Source organism: Eumetopias jubatus, unplaced genomic scaffold, assembly GCF_037043125.1.
Source record: "Eumetopias jubatus isolate StellerSeaLion01/CBP00866 unplaced genomic scaffold, mEumJub1_p1.0 scaffold_6, whole genome shotgun sequence".
NCBI classification, from domain to species: domain Eukaryota; kingdom Metazoa; phylum Chordata; class Mammalia; order Carnivora; family Otariidae; genus Eumetopias; species Eumetopias jubatus.
In genome coordinates this window covers 91,569,596-91,576,859 of record NW_028274812.1, presented here as the reverse complement: position 1 = coordinate 91,576,859, position 7,264 = coordinate 91,569,596, and the positions used below count along the sequence as shown (strand labels likewise).

The 7,264-nt window shown below is 37.7% G+C and overlaps 1 long non-coding RNA gene across 1 annotated transcript; it reads left to right on the top strand.

Moving 5' to 3' along the window:
* Positions 1-264: 264 nt before the first annotated feature.
* LOC114204449 (uncharacterized) lies at positions 265-4,875 on the top strand. Its single transcript, XR_003608193.1, has 3 exons — positions 265-459; positions 2,948-3,002; positions 4,006-4,875. It is a non-coding gene; the product is annotated as an uncharacterized LOC114204449 (long non-coding RNA).
* Positions 4,876-7,264: the final 2,389 nt, after the last annotated feature.

Below are 7,264 nucleotides of genomic sequence, written 5' to 3'. Positions count from 1 at the left end.
ATGGTTAAAATAAACCTGGGCATGTACTTGTAAAAGGAGGGTTATGTTTTGCTGATGCATCTGGCCAGAGAGTCTGTTTACTATCACGTTAATTAGACTTAAGTGCCCTTCAGCATTGAGCAACTAAGTGACTCAATGGGGAGTTTCAAAACCAGAACAAAGGAAGTGCAGTGTTTTGAGGTCCTGTATATAAAGCTTTCGCATACCCTTTTTACATAATGAAGAATTGACTTAAAAAGCAAAACCCTATATTTGAAGAGTAATTTTCGAAATAAAAAAGATCACTGGTGGTCAAAGTGCTTGCCCAGGTGCTTTGTAAACGTGATTTGGCATCTGAACACTGGCCATGATTTAGAGAGGAACTTGCAGCTTTGAAACTGGGCTTTTCGAATCCTGCCCTTCTGGAAAAGCCAAAGCCATAGGTCGGGGTGGGAAGGCCAAGACATGGGCAGGCAACAGGTCAGTTTCCAACACCATGCTGTTTGTTAATGACCAGAACTTTTCTTTTCGTAGAAATCTTTGTTTAAAAAAATACGTTTATTCTTGCTCTGTTAAGATGCTTGTTAAAAAAAATGAAAGCATAAGTTTCGATAGGACTGAAACTATAGGGAGATTTAGTAGAAACAGGAAACGGTTAAAAACGAAGTTCAAGAGCCAGTGTGGACAGAACAGCATTTAATTGAGGGGTCCTGTTAGCCAGCTAGGCTCTTTTCGTCCTGCCTCTAATCTTGCTTCCAACTTTTCTCTTTGATTGCTCTGTTTTGTTTGTAAATAGTCCTAACTGGCTTCTATGTCCCCCACTCTGAGAGGGTCACAGGAAACAGGAAGGGGGCCGTTGATCCCTATCCCGGTCTGTTAGGGATGGTGTTCCCAGATTAAAAGATGTTCCTAGGATCTATTTTTATTAGTTTGAGACAGCTTGACAGAGGGAAGAAGAGCTTGTTTTGATTACCTTATATTGCTCTCCTATTCTCTAGATACGTTGCCTCTCCTAGGAAGTTGTAAAACTAGAATTTTTATAAGCCTTAAGAAATATCTTCACTCTGGTACCTAATGCTTAAAACAAAAGAGCTTGTTATGTCTGGTTATAATTGTTTATACAGCAAATAATTGTACTATCCTGGGAAAAGTGATTCTACTTATCAGAGGATTTATTTCGGTTTGTTTCATATGCAGTTCAAGTAGGGTAACTGTGTGGAATCAGCAGAATAAGATTTTGTTAAAATCTTACCAGTTTATTCCTTGGGATGTATGGTCTAGGATAAGTGTTCTTTTTCTCAAAACTCATCAAAATCTGAAGCATGATTTTGACACATGCCACCTCTTACATTTATTTTTTTATCTAATGAAGTAATTTATGGTTTGTGTTCCAAAGACAAATAAGGCTAGGCTTTTTCTAGCAGGGATTTCACTTGCAGTAGCCCCATAGATAGGATAGTTGAAGGAAATGAAATGTAGTGGAATTGAAACAAAATAAAAAACTGACAGTGTTTGATGCTGCCATTAAAAAAAACCAATAGAATTCAACTAAATTTAATACTAAAATAGAGGAATTGGGGGTTGTTTTTTAGGAATGACTTTTTAAACAATATTTCTTCCTGTTAATAGTTTACAACAACTGGGTCTACTTAAAAGTTTGGTAGTACATTCAGGTTAAATCAATATGAAATACATATACATATACATACAATGTGAAATACATATACATATACATACAATATGAAATACATATAAGATACACACCTTATATGTATTTCACTGTCAGACACTGTGCTAGACACTGGTGACACAAAGATAATAAAGCACCATCCCAACCCTCAAGGAACTAGTGTGTGGTCAATTAATTGATCCAAATGAACTGGATGGAAAGTTGAATTGAAAGCTGATGAGCAGCAATTCACCTGGCAGATAAAAAGGAAAGATAATTTCAGGTTGAAAGAAGAGCATGTTTTCAGGTAGGGAGGCCCAAACAGCGTGTCATACTCAAGGAACTCATGGAGTACGTCAATTTTAGAATGAAGTATAAAAAAGAAAAGTACAAGCAAATGTAATGAGATAGTCAGACAGGGGTCCAATTATGAAGGGCTTGATACTTTCTCCATAATCTCTGAGTGGTTGGTCAAAGTCAGAGTTGCCTTTTAGAAATACCACTCCAGGGATGAAATGTGAAGGCTGGATTCGATGGGGAAAGCTGGAGGACAAAACTTTTGTTAAGAACAAAAATGAGGATTTTGATGATACCAAGAAATCCAATAGTGAGCTAAGCTTACACTGAATTGTAAATGTGAGGAAATTTATGGGTCAGTCATGGAAAAAGATAACGGTGTGATATTTATTTAAACAGTGAGGAGAAATGTGTTATCGGTGCTAGTATCCAATCAGAATAAGTTTATGACACAATTTCATACTACTGGAAAGAAGTACAATGTATACTGAAGACTGAGGATAACCATGCACACAGGAAAGGGCCTGTCACACTCTGCATTTCTGAGCCTAAAGCTACACTGTTGAATAATGTAGACACTCACCACATGTGGCTGTCAGTACTGACTTGTGGCTAGGCTGACTGAGAGGCCTTAGTATGGAGAAAAGAATTTAAAATATCTTTTTTTTAAAAAAGATTTATTAGAGAGAGAGAGAGCGCATGCGCTTGAAGTGGGGAGGGGCAGAGCGTGAGGGAGAGAGAGTCTCAAGCAGACTCTGTGCTGAGCACGGAGCCTGATGTGGGACTCGACCTCATGACCCTGAAATCATGACCTGAACCAAAACCAACAGTTCGACACTTAACAGACTGCACCACCTAGGAGCCCCAAGAATGTAAAATATCTTACTAATAATATTTTATATGCATTAAATATTGGGTTAAATAAAATATATTATTAAAATAAATTTCACCTGTCTCTTTTTATTTTTAAAAACATGGCTACTAAAAAACATAATTACATAGGCAGCTCACACTCTACTGAAGAACACTGCAGAGAGAACCCCCAGTCTCTGGGCAGGTAAGTGAGTTTCTAGACCCTTAGTTGTGATTTACTTCAAGGGGCTTTGTCTTTTGGTAACTCTAGGAGCCGTGAAAAGATAGGGTTTCTTAGGGGAAGAAGAGGAATCAGGAGAAGGGGTCAAAGAACGTCCATCCCACTATGAAGAGGCTCCTGTGTTCTCACCCTCAACTCCCTTCCCTGTCCTCACCCGCACCCTCATCCCGCTGGGTCAGGCAGGAGAATGTGGAGGGACCCAGGTTAGAGAAAGGGGACTTTCAACCTTACAAATGATTCTTTTCAGTTCTTGAAAGTAAGCCCTTTATGATCTTCAACCAGGCAACATTTGGTTAATTTGATTACTCTAATTCCCAGATCAGACTTCTAGAAGCGTCAGTCGTCATCAAATTAGTAGATTGAACAGATTGTAATGGGAATATTTTAGGGCTATTAAGTGATTTTTTTTTTTCCTTTTGTAATCCCTAGTTGCCTCATGGTTTCCATGTGAACTTTTGCATTTTTTTCTTCAGTTCTTTTAAAGTTACAGCAATAGATTGGGACCATGAGGAAGGAAGGGGGATGTTGGGATTTGAACTGAATATTAATTATTTAGTGTGTGGAAGAAGGGAGCAAAATCAAAAACACTAACAGCAGTCTGCGAACATTTCAGGCAGTCAAAAAGCCTTATGTATCTCAACATCATCTAGGGTCATTAAAAATTCTACAAACTTTCAATGATGGGAAAATGTCGTTACCTTTTCTATAATATAGCGCTCGGTTGCAGGCTCCGTGTGGAATCTCTGCACAACATATCACAATGCTCACAGAGTACATCTTAGCAAAAATTACCACAAAAAGGGTATAAACTTCTGTCTTCTGGAAAATTTACTATGGCAAAATTTTCTCATTCCCCATCGGGACAGAGATATAGCACTTGAATGTTTTAAATGTAACTGTACTTTTTTCTTTTAAAAATACTCTGTAGTTAGTCCTCTTACCTGAATTATTGACATTTTATGCATAGAAGTGACCAAGATGAGCTCTCGGGATGTGGGAAGAAGACATATATAAGAGCTCAGACTACAGAACACCTTCCTTTCAACTCTGCGACCAGTGATGCCTCCTGAAGCCCACTGGCCGCGACGTATGAGGCATTAAACGTCACGGTGATTGAGAAGAGGCCGCTGGATGCACCCAGCTCGGACTCCATTTTGGATTGCCTCACTTTCTATGTAAATTTGGGCAAGGTAGCTTCTCTGTTTTAGTTTCTTCATGTGTAAAATGAGGATGGTAAGAATATCCAACTTTGTGTGAAGAATGAGAAAAGTAGGTGGCTGAAGGAAACACATCTGAGCTAATCACAGATCTCAAGTGGGCAAACCTCTTGCACAAATTCTGTAATTCTACTACATTCTCCCAGTCAAGTCACTAAGGCAACTAATTTATACCTCTTCTTTCCCCCTCCAACATCTAACATTCATCATTTCTCAATTAATGATCTTGCTTCTTATTTCACGGAGGAAAATAAACTAAAAACAGAGAACTACCCCATCCCTTGGCCATCAGATCCTCCCCGCCTCAAATCTTTCATTTTGATTGAGATGTTCTGCCTTCCCTCTGGTTACAAGGCTGACTCTGCCTGGGTATCAGATCCACCCCTCATTTACTTAAGGGCATTGTTTCAGCAATTCTTTCCCATTTCCCCAGGTGAGACACCAAATTCTTCTTCTCTACTGAATCATTCCCTTCAACATCAAATATGCTGAGAATATCTCCATCTGAAAAAACTGCTTTCCTCAGCTCCACAGTCCTCTCTACTTCTTGTAGCTGCTGCTAGCTCTAGCTGCTCCTTGTTTTTCTACCTATCATCCTAGTAAGAGTGTTCTAAAAAGTATCTGTGTTGACTTTTTTTCTTTCTTTCTTTTTTTCTTTCTTTCTTTCTTTCTTTCTTTCTTTCTTTCTTTCTTTCTTTCTTTCTTTTCTTTTCTTTTTTTTTTTTTTTTACCACCTATTCACTTTTGATTTCACTCTAGTCAGCTCATCTTCTCTCTTTCCTTTGAAACTTCTGATGTGAAGGTCACCAGTGACCACCATCTTTTTAAATTCAATGCCGATTCTGTTTTCTTATTCAGTTATCTCAGGAGCAGTTGACAGTTGATTCTTTCTTTCTCTTGAAATGCTTCCCTCACTTGATCGTCATGGTATCATTCTCCGTTAGCATTCTTCCTGCCTTCAACTGCTCCCCATTCCCCTTTTCTTTCAGTTGTGTCCATCTGCCATCACTCTCTATCTCCTCCTATGTACCACCTACAGGAAGATGAGTCTTAAATAAGAATCTTTATCCTTGACTTCTTTTTTTTTCTATTCATTTCAGAGCTCCACACTCATATATCCAACTACCTGCTAGATATTTGACATACATTTGTATGACCAATGGGAATCTCAAACTAAACATACACAAGACAGAACTCTTTATTCTCATATCCTTATAACCTCTCCTTCCAACCACATCTCTTCCCCAATCTTTTCTGTCTTTGTTCAGAACAAAAACTAATCATAACCTAAATTGTTTCTTTCTCTGCCATGTCAACCGGTTGACTGGAAAATCCTGTTCATTTTCAAAATATCTCCTGAATCTCACTACTTCTCATCACCTCCATCAATGCCACCAAAATCTACTGCACTATTCTCTCTAGCCCAGACTACTACTGGTTTCTTAACTGGTCTCCTTTGCCACCTTTGTCTCCCTGCGGTTTCTTTTTCATATTGCAGCCAGTGTGGCCTTTAAATATTAATTGCATACTTCAAAATCCTCTAGTGTTTTCCCTTGAATTTTGAAATTAAAAAAACCCCAACTCTTTAGCATAGCCTCAAACCCCTACTCTCTGAATTTATTTTATTTGCATTTCTTCTTGCTCATTCTGCTCCAGCCTTGCTAACTTCTTTGTGTTTCTTAAACCAAACATGCTCCCAGGTCAGGGCTTCTGCTCTCTAGTTCCAGTGCCTGAAACATATTCTCCCTCACTTTTTTCAAGACTCTGCACAAGTGTCCCCTCTTCACAGGGGTCTTCCCTGACCACCCTATGAAATTATTAATTCCTCCTACCCCCATCACTCTCTAGTTCTTTAACCTGCTGTGCTTACTACAGCTTAATTACATAATGTGCTATTTGTCTATTTCTTACTGTCTCTCTCCCCAATTATGTTTAATTTTTTTACTGTCTCAATCCCCTAGATTGTAGGGCTCATCAGGGCACAGAGCTTGCCTGTCCATTGTCAACTCCAGGATGTACAACAGTGCCTGGACTCACATGGGTATGGGATACATCTTTATCAAATGGTTGAGTGGATACATATAAGGGGCTTACCATTGTGTTGAAAAAATGGTGACACTGATATGTAATTTTTCTGCTGTTATTGTTTATTTAATATCTTATTGTTCTGTTCTTATGTCACAAAAGAAAGAACCTGATCTGTTGGATGAAGTTGGGAAAAAGAATTTCTATACCAACACCAATGCTAACCATTGCTTGGTTGATTTTTTTTTCATTTTTCTAGTCATTTGCTTCTAAAGAATAAGAATATCTCTGGATTTTTGCAAAGATATTAGAATCTTAATTTTTCAAGTGTGTGCAAAAATTCAAGTAATATATTCTATGTTGATACTGAAAATCAATGAAGACACCCCCCAACTTCACAAATCAGTTGTTTTTCATAACTAAGTTGAATAAATATAACTATAATTTCATAAGTTCTTTCTTTTAAAATTGTTTTATGTTTAATATTTGATAATAATGTCTTTTGAACTCGTAAGATAAAAATACTATTGGGGCAATTGATAGTTTTTGACAGAAATTTTTGGCTTTTACATGACAAAATATCTGTATGATTCCCTCACAATCTTGTTTAAAATTTTACAGTATGGACTTGAGAAAAGTTCCTTAAGTTCATTAAAGAATTTTTGAAAATGTACAATGTTTTCAGGATAGATGGTCTTGTCTAAATCTATTTTTCAGAAATAAAGTTCATTGCTCAATACAAAAGACAAGAAGGAAACAAAATAAAACTGTGGTTGATTTTTACTGGGATTCTGTTTTCTATATAGGCTGCTGTATATAACCTTAGCTGACTGGACACCAGGGAGCGCTGAGCTAGTAAAACTGCAGTTCAGTTCTTCCCTCGTCTATTATGTATTTTAATGAAGCAAGCAGATGGTAGATGGATTTTCCCCTGGAAACTGCTGATTTTGAAAGACTTCGGTACGCCAGTTTTGCAAGCATGGT